At 39.9% G+C, this 15152-nt stretch overlaps 1 long non-coding RNA gene and 2 other non-coding genes across 3 annotated transcripts; 2 read left to right on the top strand and 1 right to left on the bottom strand.

Annotated features, from left to right (window-relative positions):
* The first annotated feature begins 3067 nt into the window (after positions 1-3067).
* Positions 3068-3139, top strand: trnag-ucc. The gene has a single exon. It is a non-coding gene; the product is annotated as a tRNA-Gly (tRNA).
* A 2063-nt stretch (positions 3140-5202) lies between these two features.
* On the top strand, positions 5203-5274 carry trnag-ucc. The gene has a single exon. It is a non-coding gene; the product is annotated as a tRNA-Gly (tRNA).
* A 2175-nt stretch (positions 5275-7449) lies between these two features.
* On the bottom strand, positions 7450-14539 carry LOC105939830. The gene is made up of 6 exons (XR_004927868.1): positions 14245-14539; positions 13381-13659; positions 13118-13266; positions 12939-13014; positions 12764-12829; positions 7450-9116 (listed from the first exon to the last, which is right to left on the bottom strand). It is a non-coding gene; the product is annotated as an uncharacterized LOC105939830 (long non-coding RNA).
* Positions 14540-15152: the final 613 nt, after the last annotated feature.

Below are 15152 nucleotides of genomic sequence, written 5' to 3'. Positions count from 1 at the left end.
CAGCTTAAATGTGCAATGCACATGATACACAAAGACCTAGATCGCACTTTTGTCAAACTCCATCCCTGACTTATTAGTCCCCACACACTTCTGCAGCTTAAAGGTGCAATGCACATGATACACAAAGACCTAGATCGCACTTTTGTCAAACTCCATCCCTGACTTATCAGTTCAAGCGGAAATTTTCTTCACAAATTACTGTTTTCTTTAGTGATGGTGGTATGGTGGTGAGCATAGCTGCCTTCCAAGCAGTTGACCTGGGTTCGATTCCCAGCCATCGCAATCTTTAATTTGGCAGCAGACTCTGCACTTGTGTATTGCTTTACCGAGAGAGGAAATAATTGCTTGCAATTCACATACCTTGTTAACATCCTAGTAGTCCCCACACACTTCTGCAGCTTAAAGGTGCAATGCACATATTGATACACAAAGACCTAGATCGCACTTTTGTCAACTCCATCCCTGACTTATTAGTTGAAGCGGAAATTTTCTTCAAAAATTACTATTTTCTGTAGCGATGGTAGTATAGTGGTGAGCATAGCTGCCTTCCAAGCAGTTGACCTGGGTTCGATTCCCAGCCATCGCAATCTTTAATTTGGCAGCAGACTCTGCACTTGTCTATTGCTTTACCAAGAGAGGAAATAATTGCTTTCAATTCACATACCTTGTTAACATCCTAGTAGTCCTCACACACTTCTGCAGCTTAAAGGTGCAATGCACATATTGATACACAAAGACCTAGATCGCACTTTTGTCAAACTCCATCCCTGACTTATCAGTTGAAGCTGAAATTTTCTTCAAAAATTTGGCAGCAGACTCTGCACTTGTCTATTGCTTTACCAAGAGAGGAAATAATTGCTTTCAATTCACATACCTTGTTAACATCCTAGTAGTCCTCACACACTTCTGCAGCTTAAAGGTGCAATGCACATATTGATACACAAAGACCTAGATCGCACTTTTGTCAAACTCCATCCCTGACTTATCAGTTCAAGTGGAAATTTTCTTCACAAATTACTGTTTTCTTTAGCGATGGTGGTATAGTGGTGAGCATAGCTGGCTTCCAAGCAGTTGACCTGGGTTCGATTCCCAGCCATCGCAATCTTTAATTTGGCAGCAGACTCTTAATTTGTCTGTTTCTTTACCAAGATAGCAAAGAATTGCTTGCAATTCACATACCTTGTTAACATCCTAGTAGTCCTCACACACTTCTGCAGCTTAAAGGTGCAATGCACATATTGATACACAAAGACCTAGATCGCACTTTTGTCAAACTCCATCCCTGACTTATTAGTTGAAGCGGAAATTTTCTTCAAAAATTACTGTTTTCTTTAGTGATGGTGGTATAGTGGTGAGCATAGCTGCCTTCCAAGCAGTTGACCTGGGTTCGATTCCCAGCCATCGCAATCTTTAATTTGGCAGCAGACTCTGCACTTGTGTATTGCTTTACCAAGAGAGGAAAGAATTGCTTTCATTCACATACCTTGTTAACGTCCTAGTAGTCCCCACACACTTCTGCAGCTTAAAGGTGCAATGCACATATTGATACACAAAGACCTAGATCGCACTTTTGTCAACTCCATCCCTGACTTATTAGTTGAAGCGGAAATTTTCTTCAAAAATTACTATTTTCTGTAGCGATGGTGGTATAGTGGTGAGCATAGCTGCCTTCCAAGCAGTTGACCTGTGTTCGATTCCCAGCCATCGCAATCTTTAATTTGGCAGCAGACTCTGCACTTGTCTATTGCTTTACCAAGAGAGGAAATAATTGCTTTCAATTCACATACCTTGTTAACATCCTAGTAGTCCTCACACACTTCTGCAGCTTAAAGGTGCAATGCACATATTGATACACAAAGACCTAGATCGCACTTTTGTCAAACTCCATCCCTGACTTATCAGTTGAAGCTGAAATTTTCTTAAAAAATTTGGCAGCAGACTCTGCACTTGTCTATTGCTTTACCAAGAGAGGAAAGAATTGCTTGCAATTCACATACCTTGTTAACATCCTAGTATTCCTCACACACTTCTGCAGCTTAAAGGTGCATTGCACATATTGATACACAAAGACCTAGATCGCACTTTTGTCAAACTCCATCCCTGACTTATTAGTTGAAGCGGAAATTTTCTTCAAAAATTACTGTTTTATTTAGCGATGGTGGTATAGTGGTGAGCATAGCTGCCTTCCAAGCAGTTGACCTGGGTTCGATTCCCAGCCATTGCAATCTTTAATTTGGCAGCAGACTCTGCACTTGTCTTTTGCTTTACCAAGAGAGGAAAGAATTGCTTGCAATTCACATACCTCATTAACATCCTAGTAGTCCTCACACACTTCTGCAGCTTAAAGGTGCAATGCACATATTGATACACAAAGACCTAGATCGCACTTTTGTCAAACTCCATCCCTGACTTATTACTTGAAGCGGAAATTTTCTTCAAAAATTGCTATTTTCTGTAGCGATGGTGGTATAGTGGTGAGCATAGCTGCCTTCCAAGCAGTTGACCTGGGTTCAATTCCCAGCCATCGCAATCCTTGATTTGGCAGCAGACTCTTAATTTGTCTGTTGCTTTACCAAGAGAGGAAAGAATTGCTTGTAATTCACATACCTTGTTAACATCCTAGTAGTCCTCACACACTTCTGCAGCTTAAAGGTGCAATGCACATATTGATACACAAAGACCTAGATCGCACTTTTGTCAAACTCCATCCCTGACTTATCAGTTAAAGCGGAAATTTTCTTCAAAAATTACTACTTTCTTTAGCGATGGTGGTATAGCGGTGAGCATAGCTGCCTTCCAAGCAGTTGACCTGTGTTCGATTCCCAGCCATTGCAATCTTTAATTTGGCAGCAGACTCTGCACTTGTCTTTTGCTTTACCAAGAGAGGAAAGAATTGCTTGCAATTCACATACCTCATTAACATCCTAGTAGTCCTCACATACTTCTGCAGCTTAAAGGTGCAATGCACATATTGATACACAAAGACCTAGATCGCACTTTTGTCAAACTCCATCCCTGACTTATTAGTTGAAGCGGAAATTTTCTTCAAAAATTACTGTTTTCTTTAGCGATGGTGGTATAGTGGTGAGCATAGCTGCCTTCCAAGCAGTTGACCTGGGTTCGATTCCCAGCCATCGCAATCTTTAATTTGGCAGCAGACTCTTAATTTGTCTGTTGCTTTACCAAGAGAGGAAAGAATTGCTTGCAATTCACATACCTTGTTAACATCCTAGTAGTCCTCACACACTTCTGCAGCTTAAAGGTGCAATGCACATATTGATACACAAAGACCTAGATCGCACTTTTGTCAAACTCCATCCCTGACTTATTAGTTGAAGCGGAAATTTTCTTCAAAAATTACTGTTTTCTTTAGCGATGGTGGTATAGTGGTGAGCATAGCTGCCTTCCAAGCAGTTGACCTGGGTTCAATTCCCAGCCATCGCAATCCTTGATTTGGCAGCAGACTCTTAATTTGTCTGTTGCTTTACCAAGAGAGGAAAGAATTGCTTGTAATTCACATACCTTGTTAACATCTTAGTAGTCCTCACACACTTCTGCAGCTTAAAGGTGCAATGCACATATTGATACACAAAGACCTAGATCGCACTTTTGTCAAACTCCATCCCTGACTTATCAGTTAAAGCGGAAATTTTCTTCAAAAATTACTACTTTCTTTAGCGATGGTGGTATAGTGGTGAGCATAGCTGCCTTCCAAGCAGTTGACCTGTGTTCGATTCCCAGCCATTGCAATCTTTAATTTGGCAGCAGACTCTTAATTTGTCTGTTGCTTTACCAAGAGAGGAAAGAATTGCTTGCAATTCACATACCTTGTTAACATCCTAGTAGTCCTCACACACTTCTGCAGCTTAAAGGTGCAATGCACATATTGATACACAAAGACCTAGATCGCACTTTTGTCAAACTCCATCCCTGACTTATTAGTTGAAGCGGAAATTTTCTTCAAAAATTACTGTTTTCTTTAGCGATGGTGGTATAGTGGTGAGCATAGCTGCCTTCCAAGCAGTTGACCTGGGTTCAATTCCCAGCCATCGCAATCCTTGATTTGGCAGCAGACTCTTAATTTGTCTGTTGCTTTACCAAGAGAGGAAAGAATTGCTTGTAATTCACTTACCTTGTTAACATCCTAGTAGTCCTCACACACTTCTGCAGCTTAAAGGTGCAATGCACATATTGATACACAAAGACCTAGATCGCACTTTTGTCAAACTCCATCCCTGACTTATCAGTTAAAGCGGAAATTTTCTTCAAAAATTACTACTTTCTTTAGCGATGGTGGTATAGCGGTGAGCATAGCTGCCTTCCAAGCAGTTGACCTGTGTTCGATTCCCAGCCATTGCAATCTTTAATTTGGCAGCAGACTCTGCACTTGTCTTTTGCTTTACCAAGAGAGGAAAGAATTGCTTGCAATTCACATACCTCATTAACATCCTAGTAGTCCTCACACAGTTCTGCAGCTTAAAGGTGCAATGCACATATTGATACACAAAGACCTAGATCGCACTTTTGTCAAACTCCATCCCTGACTTATTACTTGAAGCGGAAATTTTCTTCAAAAATTGCTATTTTCTGTAGCGATGGTGGTATAGTGGTGAGCATAGCTGCCTTCCAAGCAGTTGACCTGGGTTTGATTCCCAGCCATCGCAATCCTTAATTTGGCAGCAGACTCTTAATTTGTCTGTTGCTTTACCAAGAGAGGAAAGAATTGCTTGCAATTCACATACCTTGTTAACATCCTAGTATTCCTCACACACTTCTGCAGCTTAAAGGTGCATTGCACATATTGATACACAAAGACCTAGATCGCACTTTTGTCAAACTCCATCCCTGACTTATTAGTTGAAGCGGAAATTTTCTTCAAAAATTACTGTTTTATTTAGCGATGGTGGTATAGTGGTGAGCATAGCTGCCTTCCAAGCAGTTGACCTGGGTTTGATTCCCAGCCATTGCAATCCTTAATTTGGCAGCAGACTCTTAATTTGTCTGTTGCTTTACCAAGAAAGGAAAGAATTGCTTGCAATTCACATACCTTGTTAACATCCTAGTAGTGCTCACACACTTCTGCAGCTTAAAGGTGCAATGCACATATTGATACACAAAGACCTAGATCGCACTTTTGTCAAACTCCATCCCTGACTTATTAGTTGAAGCGGAAATTTTCTTCAAATATTACTGTTTTCTTTAGCGATGGTGGTATAGTGGTGAGCATAGCTGCCTTCCAAGCAGTTGACCTGGGTTCGATTCCCAGCCATCGCAATCTTTAATTTGGCAGCAGACTCTTAATTTGTCTGTTGCTTTACCAAGAGAGGAAAGAATTGCTTGCAATTCACATACCTTGTTAACATCCTAGTAGTCCTCACACACTTCTGCAGCTTAAAGGTGCAATGCACATATTGATACACAATGACCTAGATCGCACTTTTGTCAAACTCCATCCCTGACTTATCAGTTGAAGCGGAAATTTTCTCCAAAAATTACTGTTTTGTTTAGTGATGATGGTATAGTGGTGAGCATAGCTGCCTTCCAAGCAGTTGACCTGCGTTCAATTCCCAGCTTTTGCAATGTTTAATTTGGCAGCAGACTCTTAATTTGTCTGTTGCTTTACCAAGAGAGGAAAGAATTGCTTGCAATTCACATACCTCATTAACATCCTAGTAGTCCTCACACACTTCTGCAGCTTAAAGGTGCAATGCACGTATTGATACACAAAGACCTAGCCGCCTCAACAATAGAGGCGCGAAACATGGTCCATTCAGACTCAATATCCCCCGCCTCCCTCGGGACATGTTCAATGCTCTCCCGGAGGTGGGAGTTAAAGCTCCGTCTCACGGAGGACTCTGCGAGATGTTCCCAGCAGACCCTCACAATATGTTTGGGCCTGCCAGGTCTGACCGGCTTCCTCCCCCACCATCGGAGCCAACTCACCACCAGGTAGTGGTCGGTGGAGAGCTCTCCCCCTCTCTTCACCCGAGTGTCCAAGACATGCGGCCGCAGGTAAGATGAAACAACAATAAAGTTGATTATTGTCCAGGGGTCCGTTCTTCGTACGTCGCTAACTCAGTTAGCAGGATTTCATTGTTGACGATTTGGCATGATCTTGGATCGTTTGGTTCTTCGAAAGACTTCCTGCACTTGTTGTCATAGCAACAAGTGCGCCAGCTTGAGCCTGCTCCAGAGCAGGCTTATTTCATGTAAACAAGATTAGATCACGGCTGTATACGCGGAGGAGATGGGAAGTCTGCCGTAGCCATGTCCATTTTTACGACTGCAACCTGTTGCGGAAGGTGCAAGAATAATTTGCAGAGTTTTTCGAATTAATCGCGTATTGCGCAATAGACAGGATCCTTTAGCGCAGCGCGACAGTGTAATTGTAGAGAGATTTCTCTTGGTGGCTGTTATAAACAGACAAAGACATCATTTAACAGTGGCTTTTAAAGAGGAAAAAGTGGTGTTGGAGCCATAAATCTAAAATTTTGAGTTATTTGTATGGTGGTTTGCTTTTTATTTTTATCCTATTCAGTAAGAAGATTTGTTCGGGCCATTTTATTGTGAAGTTTAGTTTACTTTGAAAGGCTTGCTTCCTGTCGAGCCGTATATTGTATTAGAAAAAAACTATGGTTGGATTATCTAGACACGGAGCAATACAGTTTTACCGTGTAAACTGTGGATGACTTGGAAAAGGAAGATTTTCATTTTTTATGGATAAAGATTGTTTTGTTTTGTTTTTGTTAAAATTCCCAGTTTGCACGTGTCCTTTACTTCCCGTATCTAAGGAATGACACTGAAATTTGGATCTCTTGACATAACAAGTGCCTTTTTAAAATACAGTATAATAATTAAAGGCTACCATTTTGTAGAATATTCTTGTATTTCACTTTTACTTGTCGCCATGTTCTAGTGGGTCCCGTGGAGGCTCTGACATAAAAGAACAAAGTAAATATGAGATTATTAAAATGCAAAAATACATACTGTAGAAAGTGATAGAAACATCTACCATGGACAGTATTTATACATTAATTTGTCTGCTGCTTTTTACCAGCCCTCTCTCCTGGCTTTAACAGATTTTTAGGTGTTTTAATTAATGACTCAAATTCGGCATAACCTTCCATTAAAAGCTCTTGTGCTTGGGAGAAAAACTGTGGGCGTTCTTTGGCCATGCTGAACAACCAATAGCAGCGCTGCTGATCATTGTTTCTACTATCGATACATTTCCCCTTTTAAACAAACGCATGAACGCGCAGTTGTCTCAGATAACTCAATCCAGCCATACTAATCGTAAACAACAGGTGTGTTGGAAGAACCCAATTAGCCGGATCAGGATTAGCCGGATGAAATCATCTTGGATGTTTCATTTGATCTTGGATGTTTTAAGCAACGTACGAAGAACGGACCCCTGGTGCCAAGAGCACATATGAACACCCTTATGCTCAGTTACACTCATAACTTTTTTAATTCAGTTTTCCTTTTTCAATGAAAACATTGCATTAAATACATTCACACAAATTCCCAGTGTGTGATGATAAAGTCATTTTATTTCGTAATTTCAGTGTCATAATTTGTCAAAATTGTGTTTTGGGTGTGGCACATTGCTGGCATGACTGTATGGCAAGTCCACTGCTTGGCATTGTCGTGGTTTCATTAAATGCCTCTTGTTTTTCAACAAAATAATGCAACTCCAAAATCAGCCTTGCAGCTTGAGAGGAAGCTATCAATCCTGTACCTGTCTGACGTGCTGCCGGTTTTTCTGAAGAAGAACATTGACTTTGGTATACTTTTTGGATTAGTTAATAAAACAGCAGCTTTCACCATCACACACACCAGGTTGGAACATGTACATGATATACCATGATCTGTTACTGAAATCAAAGCAAGGCAAAAGCAGTCAACAGAAAATACTGCTATTCCACTCCCCTCTCTCCTACCAGGTGCAGGTAAGCAGTAACCTGGCAAGTCAGAATGATAACCTGTAGAACTCTCTGTTGTGCACATTATCAATCTGGGTCTGCTCCTATCGAATCCATTTCAGGAAAGGAGAGATGTTCAGCAACACTCTCCAAGCTGATTGGGCGAAGCGGCACTTAGTGTCAGCATGCCAAAGGTTGGTTTTGGCCAAACACGGTATCAAATGAAAATATAAACAGCAGGTGTCATGAGAAACCACAACAAGGTAAGCTAGTCAAGGCACTTCTTGCTGTTATTCTTTTAAAGAAGAAATTGTGGATTCTGAGTAAACAGATGTGATAGCAGCAGCTACACGCTGTCATGTTTATGTTGGTTCTGTTGTGGGCTCGGCCGCTCTTGCTTTGGTCGCAGCAGTATGTCCCGCCTTAAACCACAATACTGCAATGTGAATGACCCGAACCTACCACTTCCATCCATTAAAGAATACCAGTGCTTGAATCACCCTTTCAACTATTGTCCTAATATCAGCTGTGTGGGCTGATATTCACCAAACAATACCTAACAGACAGAGAGTTGTTTTTTACACATTAAATAACTTAAAACAGTGCGTAACGGCAAGATAGATAGATCGATACATAGATAGATAATAACAAAAGAACAGTGCAACACAATTGGGTTCCCTGATGCATGCTTTGCTTGCTCTTCAGTCGGTCCATTGGCTTGGAATCTCAACAGCAATAATCAAACAATTGATAATAGCACCTAATCCTTTTATGAATGGTGTGCATAACCAAATTAAATTGCGGGACCACTGAGCTGGTTCTGTTGAACTACATGCTGTGGGTGACTGAGAAAAAAAAAATCAATTTTTGATTGCAAATGTCACCTCCTAGAACTAATAAGCTAATTATTTATAATGTTGTTCTGAAACCATAAAAATCAGCAGAAGCAGCCAATGGCCTAAAATATTTGACCTATACCTTTAATGTTACTCTAACAATATAAGAGTATATTTGTTTTCAAAACCAGGGATTTCAGAGGAAGTTTAGTTTCTCTGAAGTGTAAACATTAGAGTGAAGAGAGTCTGAGCTGAGCAGGTTGTTAGTGTTGATGCCCTTTTCTTCTAACTTATCCTGGTCTTGGATGGTCCATAGAGGGACCGTTGAAGGGTCAAGCTGCTCTGCAGGGACTGGAACCTGGACAGAAAAACGTAGATGACAGAGATGAAATGACATCAGAATAAAGAAGAACGATATCAAACACAGACTGATTTACAGCTTAACTTAACAAGAGCTAGCTCAAATAAATTATTTAAATCAAAGTTCAACACTGAACATTTGTAAATAAAAATCACAGCTTTATAATGAACTAGTTGAGTTTAATTTATTATTTGGTCTTGAGGCGATGTCTCTCAAAAAAGGTTGGTAAATTTTGATTAGGAAGAAAAATGTCATGATAATAAAAACAAAATCAATATTTCCTGTCGCTCCCAGAAGGTGTTACCTAGTCGTTTTCAGCTGGGTAACACAGGAAAAAAACTTAAAGCTTCACTCTCCATTTTTTTATGTTTTTGACTCAAATTTTAAAGCAATATAGAGACTGACTTATGAACATTAATATAGCTTAATTTCACTGCCTCAGATTCTTTGGTTTCACAAAATTATTGTTAAAACCACATCGCTTGTGAGTGGTGCTTTTTTGAAAATAATGTCTATATTAATGTTGCATAGTAATTAATATGTGCTCATTATGATTGCCATACAGCTTATGCAATAATTTCAGTCATTTCCGTTGCTGTGCCTAACAGCCATAAGTTAAACATAGGATGGATGACACATAATTACAGCCTTGTGTGTCAGACGGTATGAGGAACATATTCTGGACACAGCCCTGAAAGTGAAGCATCGTAACTTGAACCCCTCCTGGGTCCTACAAAGCCCTTATCCAACTAAATATATCCCTCTTTTCCTGCAGTCCACCCTCTGTGCAGGCAGCAGAGGGGAACAAAGCTACATGAACGTCCAATTTGTTGGACAAACAGACACTTGTACTTACACCAAGAGTTAAGTATGATCTGTTTCCTAAAAAATCAACGACCAAAGCAGACAGCCACAACAGAAGCAAGCTGTGATCAGTTTTGCTAGAAGGCTGAATCAGAGACTGGGTGAAGCGGTTTCTCCTTCCCCAGAGTGGTTCCAAAGCAAGGACAGCTGAGAGCCGCACCCCTGCAAGCCATGCCGAGGTTTCCCCAGAGCGTCTGGCGCTAAAACCGAGTTGCTTTTAAAATATTGACATAATGTAACGCCTTCCAGACAACTTACTGTCACCAGGAAGGTGCACAGCAAAGGATGAGTATGGGAAGGTAGTTTTGGATGAAGCAATTTGGGTATCGTTAATTTCACTATGTTTTACCGTGTTCTAAAAGGTATGTTCACACCTAAAGCGAACAAGGCGAGTGAATTGCATGTTATCCCTATGTAAAGTCACGTTCAAGAGCAAATTAATGGTCCGTGATGCAAACAATGCGTTTCAAGCCATGCAAATGGCACAAATTGGGTGAATGGAGCGATGTGAAACTGCGAGCAGCGCGGTAGACACGCAAATAGAGGAAGAGAAACTGTTCTTAAACTGGGTCCTGGAAAGAGTGACCGTCATCCAAACACAGCTACAGGAGGTGGTACTCCCCAAACTGAGTGCATCTCTGGAGGATCTAGTAGACACAGGGGTACCAACGCCATTGTTTGGCTTTCCACGTTACATATACAGCACTGTGATCCACTCTGTATAATCTATTTCCACCACGGAGAGTTGAACAAACAAGAGCAACCAGCAAGTGAATAGACGCTCTATTTGATGACACAGTGAAGCGAGCTGGGCGAAAATCGGCTGCGGGGTCAGCACAAATTGTTTGGGCAAGGGAAGCGAAATGTCAAGCGACCATAGCAGGTGAAACCTGCCTTGTTCGCATTTGGTGTGAAAGTACCTTAAGGCTAAACTGAGGCTAGCACTAACAGGCCACCAAGCTACCTGCTAACAGTATCTTGATCCAGACGCTTACATGTTTTGGGTTCTTTTTAAGGTTATGACAAACTTTATTTCAAATAAGTTTTAAATACTGGTGGGACATTATTGTTTCATTACACTGAAATATGACTTAAAGGTTCTTTAAACAAGCCCTTTGATGTTCCATTAATCCACTAACGCTAATAGCTTGCTACCAGCAACCTTTGTTAAAACATAGTTCATTGTTCGTTTGCTCTGCCATAATCAGATAATGTGCCACTAGTGTTTGTATAAACATCAATAATAGTATGGGTAATATCATTGGTAATATTAATGCTAATTAATAGGATTTGTGATACTTAAAAGGAAGTTATTAAGCCAATTTATTTGTCGTTAGCTAGGGTGAACCTGATGTTATTTTAATACCATCTGCTGTGCTCTGAACTCTTTAAATAAAGTTTTCATTTGCATTATAAGAGTTACCAGTTAGAATCATTTCCTTACAAATCAGTGCATAATATTAACATTCAAATCTCAAAGAATTTGTTGACATTTAATTTGGTAAATCATTCTTTAAAATATTATTTTATCAAAATGATGTCTTTTATTTGTACGGTGAGTGGGTTTGAACACATAGCAATAGTTTTTCTGAATTAGTCAAATCTAATTTAATCTCTTTCCAAATTCTTTAAGGTGAACGTAGGTTCTCAAAATAAAAATCCACACTAACCTTCAAGACCCATGAATAATTTTTTGGTACTGAATTTTAACCATTTATATTTGTCCTTCTGTTCTTTTGCTTATATCTAGTTCATTAGTTTTCGTTAATCTTAACTTTGCTTAGTAGTTTTAGTTAAGTTTCACCAGCCTTATTAAAGATTTTAACTTGAAGTTGAAATATTTTTGTTAATAAATTCTTATATTTGAAGCAAAGTTCTCCCAAATTTAGTTCATGTTTGCTGTTTGAGAATGCCAGAGCTCAAATCCCTTTGTCCTAATATCGCCAAATTGGGCTGGTTTTCACAGATTCATTCTTGACAGACCAAAGGCTGTTTTATTAAATATTAAATAACCTAAACTGATTTAATTGCAGAAAACTGTCATCTGTTTGTTTCATATATTTGTTTAATGTGGCTGAATCTCAAGTGGAGATAATTTCTGTTCGTCAGAAAGCAAATAAAAGGATGAAATCCTATTGATTGCAGTAATTTTGAAAGCAATCCAAGGTCATTGTTGTATTCATATAAAATCCATTATGTATGTATGTGTGTGTGTGTGTGTGTGTGTGTGTGTGTGTGTGTGTGTGTGCTGTTATTTCACCTTTATTAATACATACAAAAGGTCATGAATAGAAAAGCAGACAGTGTGCCGCATGTAAAAGCTTTGCCTTATTAAGCTTCTCTCTTTGCTTACTTTCCTCTGTCTGGCTGCATGCCAAGTCAAAACAGACTCAGTGGTAGGAGCACTACATGCAGGACTAGCCATTACAGACAGAAGCTTAGAACTTGAATTAAATAAACTATGATCAATACGTTTTAGGGGAGGAAGTATATTTGATCCATAACAGGTCTTGACAGAGACCAGACAGCATGGCACTTAAACCAGCTGCAAAAGGGGATGGGGGAGGGGAATCGCAGACACTCTTATGCACTAAAAGCCAAAGTCTGTCAAAAAAAATTCTCCGGTTTTACTGTAGCTCACTTTCCACAGCCTTGCTCCTTCTAATGTTGTCAGTAAACGTACAGTTTCAAGGAACACTTGAATGTGACTTTCAAATGTGCCAGTTTGGGCACAACACTGAGCTTGTAATGTGACACCATATTCACTGTTGTTTGCTTACATTTGTATGACTAGTTCTCAGCTCTTCAGACCTGGAAGGTGGTAGACTCTCAGAAGGATTGTGTATCTGCAGAGTAAAACAATACCCTTTAGTGGAGAGCAGGAAAGAGGATAGATATAGCTGTAATGTTTAAAGAGACAAAAGGCAAAAGCTTTTGAATCAATATCATACAGACCAGTCGGGTTATTAGAAGACTGGAGGGGGTAGCTCTCGGTGGGCTCAGATGGTTGGCTTGGACTCAGAACAACAGGCTTGTGTTCATTCAGCAGTTTGAAATAAAAAAAAATGCCTTTTAGCCATATTGCATTATAACACATTAATATGGATCACTAATTAGCTTCAGTGGATCATCACCTCTTCAGCAGGTTCTGCATCAGGTTCACGTTCAGACTGGTCCTTTTTTTCAGAGCACATTCTACAGCAGCAGATCCTACAGCAGCAGCTAAGAAACGTGCAGATAAGCGCACCCGCACCAGCGAAGATGTATGTTTTATATCCCGAAGCTTAAAAAAAAAAAAAAAGGGTTAGTAACAATTAGTTGGCAGACATGCGTACTCTTGCTGTTCATCTGTTCTGTTAAACTAAACAAGTAGCGGTCCTTCTAATTTTAGACTTACATTCCACTTCCACGAACACCACCATGGCCTGGTCATCATTATGATCTCTCACCACAAACCGTCCACTGCACGAGCTCTGGACGGCCTTGTTTAAAGCCCCACATGGCTCCAAAAGTGTAAATTCTCCGCACGCAGACTTATCCTGCAGCTGTCCACGACGAACTATCTCCGCCCTGGGTCCATCCCTTGGGATGAAATAGATGTTGCAGGAGCTTGGCGGCAGATTAAAAGTGATAGAAAGCTTTTGGTCAGTCTTCCGAGTGATGTTCCGTGTCTTCGCTGAAGGAGAAGACAATACAAGCAAATGCAGCACAAATTTTGTTTAAACTGATAAACCTATAGATACTTGATTAAATCATGAAAACAAGAATATGAACTATGAAAATGTGTAATTTAGCAGAAAAGAGGGACAGGAAAAAGCACTGAAGTACGTGTAATTGTTTTTTTTATTTAACTACTTAATAAACAAATTTGTTGTTTTTTTTCAGTAATTAGGCTCTTTGTGTCACATTAGTGAACAAAATTGGGAATTTATATATTCCATTAAACAAAAACAATCTACTGTCATCCCCAAACTCAGCTTAAAATCATGGAATGAAAAAAATTATTATTTATTTTAGCAAAACTGTGCAGCAAAACTTTGTGCACATTTTGATTTTACTTGGAATGTGTCCTCTTAAATATAACACTTTAAACAATTTCATTGTAATTCCTTTATTTTGGAATAAGTAAGTTTACAAGAGCTGTAGTACAGAGCAGCTTGAACTCCTGCTGTTCGTAAAATGTTCATTCCTCCATCGATTTCATACATAAACCTAAAATGATATCAAGGTTGATCAAAGTGAAACAAAACATGAAACTTACCTATCACCTCGACTGTCATCGTATACAGAGATGTCTGATTTCTGTTCCTTAATAAGTACCGACCACTTTCTCTCTGGGTGATGCGACGGAAGTAAAACATGTTGAACACAATCTCCCACTTGCTGTTCCCACTGGTCTTAGGATCATCTCGACTCCACACCATTGTACCGTTGAGGCTTGAGTTTGGAAAAAACTCAATGTAGTCAACCCATGGTGGCATCCATTTACTGAGTGAGCTTCCATACTCCACCTCGTCATAACTATCACTTGAATAGCCTGAAAACAAGAGGGGCGAACTTCAACCCATGGTTATCACATGTAATGTGGAAGAGGATTGCAAATTAAAAAAGGCTCAAAAAAGATACAACGAGACAAAGATGATTCTGCTTGTCGTCAGCGGGGACTTATTTTATTCACATACGGTTCGCGGTTCCAAATTCACAAAAAGTCTCAAACATGTCTGACTCCCTCTTGGAAGGTCCACCTAACACATGGGTGTGTATTTGAGAATGGTCCAGTTCCAAACCAGCTGTTTCATTTGATTACTGGAAAGAATCCTTTTCTAACTGTTCTACTGTGAAAAACAGGAAATACCCTAACATTAACCACCGTCGATATCATCAGGAGGGTCTCCAGTGTTTTTGAAATAGAGGACCAAGTTCATATCAACCAAGTGCAGCGAAAGTTCAGTTGACCTCATGTCACCTCTGCTGCGGAACACCAAAACATTCTACGACATTCCCATCTCCCATAGTAATGACATAGTTTGACACGTGGGAAAATCCTGTTGTGATATCTTCCGTATGTGTTGACCATGAAAGGTTCAGAGGAACGTAATTATGACAAAAGTATAACATGTGTTTTACGTGTGCTAGCAGTTGTTTGATCAACGTGTTGCTGCATGATAT

This window comes from Fundulus heteroclitus, chromosome 23 (assembly GCF_011125445.2).
Source record: "Fundulus heteroclitus isolate FHET01 chromosome 23, MU-UCD_Fhet_4.1, whole genome shotgun sequence".
Classification (NCBI taxonomy): Eukaryota; Metazoa; Chordata; class Actinopteri; order Cyprinodontiformes; family Fundulidae; genus Fundulus; species Fundulus heteroclitus.
The sequence above is the reverse complement of the archived record's forward strand: the minus strand, read 5'-3'. Positions and strand labels throughout refer to the sequence as shown.